Here is a 15033-nt window from a genome sequence, read left to right as displayed (position 1 = left end):
GGCCCCGAGTTGTCTCTTCACTTGTGTGGTGATTGTCTTGGTCCTTTTCATTTTTGTCATGGCATTCTTGAGGTGCTGATGTGTCTGAGGGCATGAACCATGATCAGGTTGAGTTCAGATTTCATTAGATTAGATGGATTATCATGCCTTGTGTCCTGATAGTTGGATATTTGAGTAGTATTGTCAACAGTAATAACTTTTACATGTTTGCATTGCTTCCAAGAGCAACAGCAGGTGCTTAGGACACCTTTAGGCACTACAAGGATCCTGGTCTATTGCAACAAAATCGTTCGTCGCAATACATACTGATTTTTGGTGATAAGTACCTATTGCCACAAAATGACTTTCGTTGGCAGCCGTTGCGACTGGACACATGGTAATAGGTTGTTGCCACAAAAAATAAAATGTGGCAATAAAGTGCGCTATTGCAACAACCATGTGGGAAAGTCGCCACATGGTTTTCCGCGGCAACACTCACCTGATGCCACAATTTGGTTTGTGGAGATAGCTTTAATGCAACATGTAACTAATCGTGGCGACTAATAGCTCGTGGCGATAGACATTTGTGGCAACAATCTATGCCAACGACGCTTGTTTCGTAGCGCATACTCTTCCGTGGCAATAGTTAATTGTGGCAACAATATATGGCAACAATCCTTGTTTTCGTGGTAGCAGGCATTTTACCACGAACCGTTACACTTGTGGTGCTAAACTTATGGCAACAAATATTTCAGTCGTCGAAACAGGAAATTGCAACACAATCGTTTTGATGTGATAAATAGGTATCACAACAAGTAAACTATTCATGGCAAAAAACTATTGCGACAATTTAAACTTTTTGTGACGATACTCTATTTCAACAAAACTTAGTTCAGTAGCACCAAATAGTTATCACAACGATCAAAATGCTTGTAGCGAGAAGCTACTGTAACAATGCCAACTTTTCATGGCGATACTCTATTTCAACCAAAAGTTGGTTGTGGTAATAGCCCATTGCAACCGTAAAAAAATACAGGCATTCAATTACAATATTCCAAACCATACATATAATATGTACATTCATAAATTCATAATTCTCATAGAAAATATCCATCAAATGAAACTCAGATGTAATTTAGCCATCCTAATTAAGTGCCAAACTAAACTGTCCATGATCTAGAATCCAGTCCAGCTAGTTCTTTGGATCCTGCAATCAAGAAAACAAAAAAATAGTTCTAGTTAATGAGTCCAAATAACTTATGCCCTACAATCATTTCAACCCCATTGTTAAAAAAATGTCGTCAGACTAACTGAAGTAACACTGTCTCAGCAAGCATATGACTGAGCGATCAGAACAATTTTACAACTATAAATGTCTAAAGCCTAAGTAGTAAAAGCTTCCGATGTGACTTAAGTTGTGATTTGATGTATAGTTTCAGTTAAGTTCATGTCCCTAGCTAGCACACATTCATTTTTTGAAGTTGCGCCTTGATGCAGCAACAACACATGGTGAAAAAGAAGCAGCAACTAGCTAATTATGAAGGCCAATGACGTATAAAATGCAGGTGAACCTGAAGAGAAAGCAAGGCTGTGACTTACCATTGCTTTAAACATTCGAGAATTCCTCGTTGCAACTTGTATGAGAGCATTTGAAGAAATAACAGTTGGCCTTGCAACTGGAGTCTTATTAGGAGTAGATCTATGTAAAAGAGTATTTTGCAAGTTTGGATACTATTTCCTTTGTTAATCCTCTTCGTTAGCACCTGAAAATAGAAGTGCACTTTTAGCAATGCAATTAAGCAACATAAATCTTACAAGGTCGCAAGCATATGAATGTAATCAGCTGTTGGGTTCCCATCTGTTGGCTCAATTCTGTAAACTTTGCCATCATGTTTTTTTTTCAAATTCTAGTCTTGATCTTCGCTCCTCTTCTCTGGTTTCCAAGTCTCTCTGCAAATAGTATAACAATGAGATGCTTGACACATGGAAGTACAGTTAGCATCGAAGCATGCATATTTAGTTAGACTCGTACCTTCTCAAAAACTTATTTGTGAGTATGATTTACTCGAGTTCCTGTATAAGGATTAACGGTTTTGATGATTAAGCAATCAAGGATTTTATGCATAATAGCAAGTGTTAGAGATAGCTTAAATGTCATAATTTTTTACCAGATCTGTGTTGTCCACGTTGGTTTTGTAAGCTGTTATACTTTCCATCCTTGTTTTTTTTGGCAAATACTTTCCATCCTTGTTACGGGACAAATCCTTTCTTTACTGAACACAAAAACAATTAAGGGACTTAGCATTATCAATATGCACCATTCAGATAAGTCATTAAGAATTAAGGATGTTGTGTACCTTGCAGAAAGGAGTAATGTGCATCATCTCTTTCCTCTGAAGGGTACACATTACCTGACGCATCCCTAGCTATTGAAGTGAACATAAATATTATTATCAAGTTGCCGTGTATTGTACTCGATCTGCTATTAGCAGGATATTGCGTTGAATTCATCACCGTGCCCTTCTGTAAGTAATATCATAATTTCAGTCAATTTCAGAAGAAATGCGGTACTTAAAGCAGGCATAAAAAAGTGACCGGAAAAATATCTATTCAAGTCTATACAGAAGCTGTTGTAAGCAAAAATAAGCTAGGCTTTAGAGATTAAATGAAATCAAATGTAGCCTGAATGTGGTAAGCAAACTACCAAGGTCAAATACGCTGAATGTGGCAGTATGGTTCAGTATAGGACAGTGGTTCTGATATTAACTTGGTAATATTTTACATAGTCAAAAAGAAAACTTGGGACTATTTACACAAAACGTGGGACACTCCAAAATACAAAAATACAGGAGTTGTGGTCGTGGTCGCAGCCGCCATGGCCAGGGACGAAGCTAGACAAAAACTACTATAGTGTCAGCCTTCATTGCAAAGGGGTCAGCATACGTATATGGACAGTAATTAACACAGATTTATGAAGAAATTGCAAGATATGACTTGTGTCAGTTGACACCAGTCCCTGGCCATGGCATACACCCACATAGGCCAACTTGACAGGGAAACATCAATACATTCGTACGAAATAACACTATTTAGTGCAGCCGATGATGTTTGTCTACTTCTCTCAGTCGTAGAAAGACACAAACTACTGCAGTATATGTACAGCCGAGGATCACTAGCCAGTGTACAGAAAGAAACAAGATTCAGTAAACGCAACGTTTCAGTTACAGAAAGACACAAGATTCAATAAACTCAACGTTTTAGTTACAGAAAGAAACAAACTACCTGTGTATGTGCAGCACAAGCAAGACATCTTCAGTATCCTGGTCAGTTAATTTTATAAATAGCATTCTTTCCTGTTCCATAAATGCTATTGAACATTACCCATGGAATATTACTATTGGACAATACCCATGGAAGAGTACAGCAACAAGCCAACAACACTAGTAGAAATTCAACTTCAAGCCAAGTATATCTATATATCTACAAGCGTAGCAGTAATTGTAAAGCATCAAGCAAGTATGTTGGTGAGGATCTTGGATCCTTTCACTTGTAGTTGCAGTGATATCTTCAGATCTTAGGTTCTTGCAGGAGAGGAAAGGGAGTTGTGAGGATGCAGACCATGCGGAAGTGGACGGCGACGAAACGATAACTTCGATGGCAAGGGAAGCGACGGAGGAACATCCTCTTCAATGCGTGAGGGAGTGGCTATGGTCGCCGTGGACGGCATTGACATTGAGGAGTGCTGCACGGCGGTTGCATCCTGGGGGTTGTTGTAGTAGGAAGGCCAGGCAGGCAATTGCATCCCGGCGGCTATTCCAGAGGCGAGGGTAAGGAGTGTTGCACGGCGGCCGTCCGCGTGGTTGTTCTACGATAGAAAGGGGGCGCTGCTATGGCCATACCACCCACCGCCTCCTGCTGCCCCTCCTCCTCGTCTCCCCATGACCGCCCCCACCCCCACCGCCTCCGCCTCTGCCTCCGCCTCCGCCTCCTCCTGACCGTCGCCACCACCACCAATTTCTGCAGCCCCGCGCGCATCCGCTTCGTCTCTCGCCCCGCCCCTTCCCAACGGAACCCCCCTCCCGGCCTCCTCCTCGTCCTCCTCCGAGAGCACCCCCGATGTCGCCGGCGAGGACACTGGACACCTACGAAGGGAAGGATCTAATGACCGCAGGGGGGCAGGGAGGTGGAAGAGGGCCAGGACGAGCAGTACGCGTTCGAGATGGAGGTGCGGAAACTGTCGGGGAAGAACCAAAGAAGAACCGGCGGCTGGTGCGCGCGGGGGTGCACGAGGGCCTCGCCGGCTTCATCCCCGGCCTCTCCTAGTGCCGCCGAGGACGCAGCCTTCGCCCGACTCTAGGCGCTGCGCTGCACGGAGGAGATTTGGGAGAAAGGAATAACCTGAGGCAGTGTATGTTCGATGGACTCCGGTGTGGTCTGCAGTGTCGACGCCGTCATGACGCCGTGAGGACGGAGGAACCAGGACGAGAGAGCTCAGATCTGATCTACGATTTGGTGAAGAGAAATAATCGGGAAAATCTGTGAGGGGTGTTTAACGGGGAGGTTAAGAAATTGTGGCGGTAGAGACGACCAAATTATTTGGTGGGAAATTAAAAAAAATGGAGGGAGACTGAAGGCTTTAGCGGGAAGGTTAAAAATTACTTCCCTAAAGCAGAGTACACGCTTAATTATTTGTTTGGAAAGCATTGTTTTAAGGAAACATTTAGAATAATGAAATAAATTGAAAAAAAATTAAATCAATATGGAATATATCTTCTGCTGAAAATAATATTACTAAAATTTGTTTGTAATTTTTTTTTGCTGACTGGCCGAGATAGATGTTCGCGTCGTTGCGAATCGTACATGATGGTGTGCTGGCGAGCAGAGTATGTAGTCGACACAAGAACAACAGCCGAGACGGCGAGGGTAATGGAGATGTTGTGTTCTGCACTCATTGGTAGAAATCGTATGTCACCCTCACTTTACTCTAGCCTTGAACATGAGTAGATATGGGGTGATGAGACGGTCGATCTATGTCGGTCCCGATCTCACAGTTCCATCTTGTGATGGGGTGGTAGGACGGGAGATGGCAAAGAACACGAAGGACGTGATGGAAAACGCGCGCGCACACACATGCAATAAACCCCCAATGGATCGACCGCTTTCTTCTTACCGGTCGGTCCGCAGATCCAATAGAATCGAATCCAAAGAAGACCCAGCTACACATGGAAATACCTACACCAAGAACATATATAAATCATCTCCATCGAAGGTCTTGTGGTTTCCACACGTATTGGGGGGGGGGGGGGATAGAGCCATAACTCATGTATCTCCTCATCATCGTCTCTGTCCCAGATCAACAAGTAGTTTATACACATATATAGGGAATCATCATGTTAATCATACAACCAAAAATCAAATGCCACCACATATATTCGGCATTTTCGAACTAGCAAACCCTAGCTAACCGTAACAGGCGATCCCAGGCTACCAACTCACCGTGGCTTACAGTGCAAACTCGATCCAATATAATCCAATCCAAGGAAGATCCGACGACGCCGCCGAACTAGAATCTCACATGGAAAGATTGATACTAGAATTACATGGGAGAAAGAGTAGTTGTCAGGGCATACTAGAACCTTGCATGGAAATTCCAATACCAAGAACATATATAGATCATCTCCATCGAAGGTCTTGTGGTTTCCACACATACCGGGGGAATAAAATCAAATGACACTACATATATTCGGTATTTTACAACTAGAAAACCCTAGCTAATTGTAAGCGGAGCTCCCAAGGTACCAACTCATCGGGGCTTCTAGTGCGAGGACGATGCCGACCCAATATAATCCAATCGGAGATCCCTTTTTTGAGAAAGAGGGCATGTACGTCTAGTTTGTCTAGATAAACCATGTCTGAATTGAAGTTATGCACTCATCAGAAGGTCCTGATAGAGAATACACTTTCTGATATCCTTGTTTGTAGATTCAATGTTTGAACTCAGAAATTCCAATCTGTCAAGTTTGAACAGGTAATTCTCTCGTAAAGTTGGAATTTCACTTTCAGTTCTGCAAAATTTTTGGAAAATGGTCAAAACTCTGTTGACCCGGAACTCTGTCACCTGGGCTCTGAATACTAGGTTGAATATAGTAGCGTTCTACATTAGCCCATCAGCAAAGATAGCCCTACTTCTCTTCACCTTCTTTCCAGTTCGACCACGCGTCTGCCGCCCTCCATTGTGATCTCGTCCAAATCACTAGGTCTGCTCCTCTGCCTCTCGATCGGGGAACCCCATATGGCGCACAGGTCGCCCGCAAGCGACCTGGCATGCACACACACCCCCTCGTGCGTTGGGCTGTCATATTGGCCGGCCCATTTTCCACGTAAAACAAAAGTTTAACGATTCAAGAAATCTTCAGTGAATTCAATTTTTTGATCACCTATTTCAAAAATGTTCTTCAAAATTCTAAATTTGGCCATTGAACTAAAAATATGTTCATAAAATACGAATTTTGTTCATAGTTTTCAAAAATTGTTCATTGAATTTAAATTTGTTCATCCATTTGTTCAAAAAGGAAATATTGAACAAATTTTGTTCATCAAGTTCAAAAAAGGTTCCTTGAACTCAAACGTGTTCATCAAATACAAAAATTATTCACCATTATTAAAAATGCTCATAAAAATTTGTTCTTCAAAATAAAAATGTTCAATTAAATTGAAAAATGTTTATTCTTTTGAAATCATGAACAGTTTTTTAATTCAAGAACTTTTTTTGAAAATTCAATTTTTTTGAAAATTTAGAATCTTTTTGCAATCGCAAATTATTTTAACATAGAATAAAACAAAAACAGAAAATATAAAGGAAAATTAAAAACGAACAAAAAACACAGGGCCGGTGCAACAGGGGGCGCGGGGTGGAGCTATAGGCTGGGTTATTTACTAGGAGGATGGCCCGAGAAAAGAAGCCCAGGAACAGCCTACTGCCTAGACTGCTCGTCCCGTGCCTCTCGACGCCAGCTGATTGCCCTGATCCCCTCTGCTCTACGCGTTCGATCCGCCGCCAGCACCTGCCTCAGTGCCTCGCCCAGTCATTTTTGCCGCCTCGCCGGCCCCTCCTGTCAGTCCCTGCCGGGCTGCCGACTACAATCCCTTCGGCAGTACGTACGGCACCACCGCGAAGCAGCGCCGGCGTCGGCGTGCCCATCCGCCCCTGCCAGCGCAAGGAGACCGCGCTTGACCTGACCAAGTTCGTCGACAAGGGCGTCCACGTGAAGCTCACCGGCGGCCGTCAAGGTTACTTCGTAAAGACGAAAACCCTTTTCTTTCGTGCTAAGCTCTGCACCATCAGATCTCCCCGTAGTTGTTTGTGTTAGCCACTTAGCCTGCTAACTGCCTCTCTGTCATTGTCACAAGTGCGCTATTTGGTGTAGGGTAATCCTTACAGACTTGCTACAAATGTTACTGGCGCGAATACGCGACTTGTTAGTTTGGTTTTTGTCTGATTTAGTTGCTTCGTCTTGTGTTTCTTTAGTATTGACGTGCTGTTGTCTTTTGAGAAGCAAGCAGATTAAAATTGCCACGTTAAATTGTAACTACTTGTTTGTCTTTTGAGATTGATCCTAAAACTTTATTAGAAAATGTTCAATGTATATATAAGAAAATTGTTCATATATTATACAATAGTCTTCAGTGTGTATTTATAAAAGAATTTTTGGTGTGTATTTTCAAAAAATGTGACATAATAAAAAGTTCAGTATAAATTAAAAATATGTGGACAGTATTGAAAAAACATATACCGTTTATTACAACACTTATATAAAAAAGAAGTGTGCATAAAAAAAATGGAAACCCGAAGAATACCCAAGATCTGAAAAAAATAAAAGAAATATAAGAATAATTTTACACAATAATTTTTTAATACACGTCTAACCTTATTTGGAATACACATTGTCAATTTTCTGAATGCATGATGAACATTTAAAAACAAATACACGTTCAACATTTTCCAAAAGCGTTCTCAACATTTTTAAAATTTTCCAGAAAATAAATATGCATCAAAATTTCCAATTTTTTAGTAGAAGCAGATAAATATATTACTTACTGTACATGGCAACAAAGATATCTGCAGGTAAATATACTACTTCCTACAGTTGGCCCAACACGCTTTAGGTCGCGGGTATGATAGCTCTGTGAATCACGTATTTTTTGTTCCAGAATGTAGATTAATCTTCAGTTTGAAGAAAAACCAAAATTACTTTCCTGGAGGGAGTACTTATATGAGATAGAAATATGTGTGCCTCAACTTTTATATATACAAATATGAGTTAGAAATATGCGCGAGCTCCTGTATTCGAATCACTTAGGCGCCATTTTTTTGTGTCTAAAAAGATAAAAGAAACCCAAAAACATATTAAAAACGAAACAGCCGTCCATAAAAGAAACAGGGTATAAGTTAGAGTATAAAAACAAGAAAGCCTCAACTTTATCACATGCAATTGTGTGGAGTAGTGGTCAACGAGCTTCTACCGCATTCTGTGTGTCCAAGTTTTGAATCCTGGCGGGCGAGCGTGTCTTTTAATTTTTGGTGCCGGATTTTTAGTTTTCCCTGCAAATGAGGCCATTTGTGTCATTAAATGTAAACCAAGCAAAAGAACATGCCACATCAGCCCTTGACAGGGGATCCCGCTGGTCAGTTTCCGTCAATATGTGTTTATATGTGGTACCAATCCGCTTGCACTACACCAATTGTGGTACTTATATGTAACTAAACCACACGGTTTAGATCATTTTGTAACAGCTTGACCTAAATATGGTACTGATATGCAAAAAAATTTGAATAGTGATACTAATTCGTTACAACTGTCACAAGTGTTGTTTCTGGATGAAATTAACTCGGGGAGGGGGATTGAGTGAGGATGGAGGCCAACCGAAAGTGACAGAGGACCTAGGCACCTAGTGATCTGCTACCAAAGCCGCATGGAGATGAGAAGAAGTTGTCCCATTCATCTAGGTCGTTCTCTATTTTTTTACAGAGTAGGTCGTTATCTCTAGCTATGTATTGTGGTCATATGGCAACCAATCATGGACTGATGGGCTGCAGGCCATGATAGGATTAGGGCTACTAAAAAGAATGCAATTTTGCTAGTGGGCCACATGCCAGAAGGCCCCAGTGAAGGTCGGTCGTTAACTATATGAATATCGTTGCCAATATCTTGTTCTTTTTCATAACAATAGGGGATTTTTGCAGTATGCTCTACATATTATCATGAATACGCAATTTGTCGCAATAAACAATAGTTATTGCAACGCAACGAAATTGAGGCCATAAATATATATACTATTGTGACCAATACATATTTTGTTGCAATATTTAGCCAATTTTCGCAACAATATTTATAACTAATGCAACATCATACGGATGTTGCAATATCTTTCCAAATATTACCACGAATAGTTATTCTGTTGAAATACCTAGTCTCTATTGCAACCAACTAACTGGCTCACGCAACGAAATTTGTTTGTCGCAATATCGCTACCGTATTGCAATGACACTATAGTTTGTTGCAATACAGAGCCTCTATTGCAACAAAATGAGTATTTATCACGATAAAACTTAGTTGTGGCAGTACGTTGTTCCTATTACCACAACCCAGTAATTTGTGGTAATATTGTGTTCTATTGCAACGAAACATAATTGTGGCAATAAATTTTGTTGCAATAGACCGGAATCCTTGCAGTGAGGAGATCTACTCATCTCTAATCATGCTACCCAAGGATAGGAACCGTAGGCTTCTCTATATGTTTTTTCAGTGTCCTTTATTGGTGGTTCTATGATGTAGTCCAGATGAAACCAATTGCATGCATTGAGAAATAGAGTATTAAAACGGAACTTGACGTGGTTTTCCACTTAGCTATCTGAATTGAGAAAAAACATAGCTTTTGCGGTCTCTGAGGCAAAACTTGCTACTCCATATACAACTAATACTACTACTAGACAAGATACTACTCCATATACTACTAATACTACTACTGTATTTCATTTCAAAGTTCAAAATGCTGGTACTGAGATTTTCATTTCTAATGAGTGGTATTTTTCCTAGCAGTAGAAAAAACATAGCAACTTCTCTGATTTTATAAAGTTGTTCTTATATGGGTGAAACTTCACTTGTTTTTAGGCTAGTGCAGGGTGTTGCTTCTTCTGTATGGGCCAACTAAGTCACAAATAAATTATTCCTTCTTCTGTATTTGACAAGTAATGACTTGCAAAGATGATGATCATCTTGCTAGTTTGCTGGGTTTTGTCTCCGACCATTGTGTCGTGATGAATTTGCAGGTACCCCGAGAGGCCCTTGAGTTTGCCGGAATGTCGATTAACTTCCATTCCGGCAAATTCGGGTACTCCATATGTCCTATTTTCAGCAAAGGTCATGCCGAAATTTTTCGTGAATTTTAGCATGACTTTGCTAAAAATAGGACATATGGGGTACTTGCGACTAATGCATGGGCCGGGGTATCTTAGTACTTAGTTAAGTAGGATCAACTGCCCCGCCATTCTTGCTGCATTAAACCATAGGTGGCAATAGAGCCAAGTGATTAGGCCCAACTTAGAATTCTCCTTAGCATCGATAAACCCTAGATGATAAACCCAACATAGGTGGCAATAGAGCCAAGTGATTAGTGCCAAGTGATTAGGCCCAACCTAGGATGCCTCGGCATCGAAAAACCCTAAATGATGAAAACTTAACTTGGCTTCTATAGGGTGCCTCGGTGTCGATGAGAACCTAAATGATGTACGCTTAGGCTTTCAGGGTGCCTCGGCGTCGACAAATCCTAAATGATAAAAGCTTAGCTTTTAAGATGCCTCGGTGTCGACAAACCCTAAATGATGAGAGCATGATCTTGTTCCTTGACAATAACCAACTTTTTGACTAAACTTTTTTCCTATTTAGAGCGAAACATGGCCCACAATGATGAGGCCGGCGGTTCGGGCGGCAAGCAATTCTGGGAGCTGTCCAAGGAGTTGGAGAAACAACCTCACCGCTATGAGGACGCCGCGGAAGACACCGATCCTGACTACACAACCCCTAGTGGCGTCGGGGATGACACCACTGATGATGGCGCCGCGGATGCCACCACTGATGATGGCGGCGCACGCACGGATGGCATCCAACCGAAGAGGCAATGGAAGGACCGGCGCCCGAGCGTGCTCGGCACCGTCAGGGAGGAATTTACTGAAGTGAACTCTGACGGGAATCCGACGGCGCCCAAACACGTAGTCAAGGGGTATTCGGTTCAGCTCGGGTGCATTCTCCGAAGCACCATCTCGATCAACACCGAGAACCTAAGGCATAAGGACCGAGGGAATTTGCGCAGCCTCCTCTTCACGAAGCTGCACAAACGATACAAGTTCCTCGCTGAGTTTGCAAACACACGCATCTCAGGGAATAATGTGAACGGTGCCGCCCTCACGAGCATGAGCACGGTCCTGTCTACTTGGAAAAGCACGGTGAAGGAAATGATTGAAGAAGGTGATAGTTATGAGAAGATCAAGGCGAAATATCCTTTGATGAGCGAAGATGACTACAAGGAGTTCAAGATCAAGTGCGAGAGCCCCGCAACCTTCGAATCAAGTCAGTGGGGGAAAGAAATGTGGCAGTTGAACTTAGGGGTCCACCAACCCGGTACCGGCGGTTACAGAGTGGCGGAGCCTATATGGGACAAGGAGGACGCGGAGCATGCCCAGCAAGGCCCACCGCCCCGCTTCAAGAAATACCGTGACAAGCAGACCAGGAACTTTCTCAGGGCCCGGTACAAGGAGGACCCGGTAACAAAGGAGCTTACCACGGATCCGAAGACCAAGGCGCTTGAGCTTGTTCTGGTAAGGAATACACCCCCGCGTAATTAGCTCCATATGGTTGCATTCTAATTAATCCCCAATATTTCTAAATGGTTCACATTCCTTCCGCAGGACAAAGAAAGCAGAACCGCGGGGTCGTCTCAGAGCTCCCCTTTCGACACCCCTTTGAATATGGCGTTGAACGTAATGAAAAACAAGGATAAGCTCAGTAAGCCGACGTCAGCTGGTCGTGTGGCCAGCAAAGGCTTGTCCACAGAATGGTCGTCATACTATACCGCTGGTGGGCGAAAGGAGAAAAAGACCAGCTCGGAAAGCCAGTCGCGCGAGGTTGAAGCACTCAAGGCACAAGTGGCACGGATTCCGGAGCTTGTCCAAGAGCAAGTGGAACAACAACTGGGAACGAAGCTCAACGCCATGGTGCCTACGTTGATTCATGGGCTGACGACGTGGATTGCGGGCGGCCAACAGGGGCCTCCCCCGGTTCCCAGCTTCACGGCCAGCAACTCGCACAGCGCACAGGCGGCGCCATTGGTGTCTCCGGCGGCGCCATTGGTGTCTCCGGCGGAGGCGGTATTCGTGTCTCCGGCGCCGGCACGGGCATTGGAGCTTAATGCACCTGGGTGTACGCCGGCCGGCACCTCGCCAGCAAGCGGCCCCTCCGTCAGTTGCACGCCCGCCGTTGGCGGTGCCTCGACATTAGCCGAGCTCGACGGCATCACGGTAACTAAGCCTCTCGGCCGATGACTTCATCTCCTTGCCTTTGACTGGGCATCCCTGACGCCCTACATGTTTTCGCAGGGCGCCGCCGACGTTCCTTGCACTCTCCTGCACTTCGTGGGCGGCAAGTTGGTCGATGTCGCCAAGGGCAGAATCGTTCAACCAGGCAACCCCATGTTCCACGGTAATCCGATGCCACCCACAGTGTATAGGGTTGAAGTGGTTCGGGTGCTGCCAGGCTGCGACGAGCTGTTACCTCCGATTCGACCCGTTGGGGCCGACGAAGAAGATGAGATGACCCTCAGCGCCTGCGTAAGCTGGCCCCTGCTTTGGCCGAAGAGCCAGATTCGTTTGGGGGCGAGGGACACCACCCCACAGACAAGACCGCCAGTCGTGCCGGCGCCAAGCCATGGCAAGAACGCCGCAACGCTACCGGACATGCCGGACATCCCTATGGCACAGGATCCGGACGTGCATATGGCACAGGATCCGGACGACGACGACAGCGACGACGGTACATTTAGCAACGTCGATAAGTACTTTGCCGAACATGGGTACGGTGACGAGTTCTGCAGGCCTCCTTCTCAAGAACCCAACCAAGACGACCGCGATTGAGCTGGTACGACGGAGAAACCCAGTTGCAACAGGCATCGTCTGGCGTTCAGTTCTCAGGAGACGCCTCCAGCTGCCGCCTTCACCGAGCCTCAGATAGCTGAGGTGCGAAATATTATCAGCCCCAACACGCTCAAGAAGGCGGTCTGTGAGCAGAACTCGGTCCCATTACAGCAGATCAAGAAGAAGAGCCGGAAACGGAAGACTAAAAAGGGCGCCGGTGCGAGCCAGCCGGCACCGAGTACGATCCGTGCTCAGGACGGGCCACCTTCACCTAAGGATATCTCGAGGAGGGTGCATGTGGCGGGTAGGGCGATGCTACCGACAAATATGCTCAATGCTGCAACCGGTGCTATGCGGAGTCTGCACGACAGTGTTCTTTCTTTGGAGAAGCGGCGTCTTAGAGAGAATGATGTGGCATACCCGGTTTTCGTGGCCAAGGTGCCAGAGGGCAAGGGCTTTGTGGATGGCGACATCGGGGGTACGATCGTCCTGCAGTTTGATGACATCTTTGCTATGTTTAACCTTCATCCGCTGCACTACACCTTCGTTCGGCTGTTTTCGCTGAGTATGGAGATGCGGATCATTAGAGACAAGACCCCGGACATCGTGATAGTCGACCCCTTCTACATGCGTGCCAAGCTCTTGAGCAGCGCTGGGGACCGCCAAGTCGCGAGTTCACACCTCGAAGGCGTCATTCTGGCAAACCCAGATAAGGATAACTTCCTTGTGGCTTACTTTCCCGAGTAAGTCATCCCTTAACCGCCCCGTAACATATGATTTCTTAGATTTCGATCGTTCTTTTTTTTCTAACATTCCGTGTTCTGTGCAGTGACACACATTGCACACTCATCCTCTTAAGCCCGAAATATTCCATGGCCACGTATTTCGACCCGAACCGTGACTCCAAGATAGACTACACAAATATCAAGAAAGTTCTTGATGATGTTCTCCCCGGCTACGCCAAATCTGGAGGCACCTTCACCAGGGCAGTTCGTAAGTACGGCAAGCACGTGTTCGCCCACAATACGACGTTCTGCTGCGTCAAGCAGCCGCCTGGCGGTCAGAAGGATGCCTACTACGCCCTCCATCACATGCGGGCGATCGTAAGGGACCTTCATCACCTTCTGCTACCAGATAATCTCAAAGATTGGGCCGCGAGCTTGTCGGCAATCCAGGACGCGGACATCAGACAAGAATTCTTTCGCATCCAGTCGGAGTTTGCGGACATCATCCATCAAGATGTCCTTCATACCTCGGGGCAGTTCTTCCTCAGATATCAACCGTCCAACAGTGAGATAGACGGAACGCTACAAATGCAGGCTGACAACGCCCGCGATTTCATGACCATCACGACAGACGGCGGCTTCATCCACGCTCCTGTCCCATGAGTCGAGTCGAAAGTAGTGATGTGTAGTTCTGAAACATTGATTGGCTCATGTTGTAATTAAACTTTAATGAATTGTATGTCTCTTTGGTTTGGACAGTCGTTCAACTTAGATGTAATCGATGCTATTTATTAGTAGGACCATGAATCGTGCTATTAATGTCTTGCTTTTCTCTTCCGATCCTTTTGTTGCATACTAATATATTGCTTATGTATGTATTGTCTGTTGTTTGGCTTGTGCATAGAGATGCCGTCGTATGTCGTGTACAAGGGTAAGGTTCCCGGAGTCTACGACGACTGGGAGGAGTGTCGGAGACAGGTTCACCGTTTCAGCGGTAACAGTTACAAAGGGTACACCACTAGGGCGGAGGCGGAATCTAGATACGCCCGCTATCTAGCGGGAGAGAGTAGGGAGCGTTGGAGGAACCGGATGAAGACCAATTTCATCGCGATGATGCTCATCGTGATGACCGCAACTCTCTTC

At 44.7% G+C, this 15033-nt stretch overlaps 1 long non-coding RNA gene across 1 annotated transcript; it reads right to left on the bottom strand.

Annotated features, from left to right (window-relative positions):
• Positions 1-888: 888 nt before the first annotated feature.
• LOC123107621 (uncharacterized) lies at positions 889-4643 on the bottom strand. Its single transcript, XR_006451707.1, has 6 exons — positions 4378-4643; positions 2337-2502; positions 2148-2252; positions 2012-2052; positions 1579-1929; positions 889-1186 (listed from the first exon to the last, which is right to left on the bottom strand). It is a non-coding gene; the product is annotated as an uncharacterized lncRNA (long non-coding RNA).
• Between the last annotated feature and the right edge of the window lie 10390 nt (positions 4644-15033).

Source organism: Triticum aestivum, chromosome 5A, assembly GCF_018294505.1.
Source record: "Triticum aestivum cultivar Chinese Spring chromosome 5A, IWGSC CS RefSeq v2.1, whole genome shotgun sequence".
NCBI classification, from domain to species: domain Eukaryota; kingdom Viridiplantae; phylum Streptophyta; class Magnoliopsida; order Poales; family Poaceae; genus Triticum; species Triticum aestivum.
The sequence above is the reverse complement of the archived record's forward strand: the minus strand, read 5'-3'. Positions and strand labels throughout refer to the sequence as shown.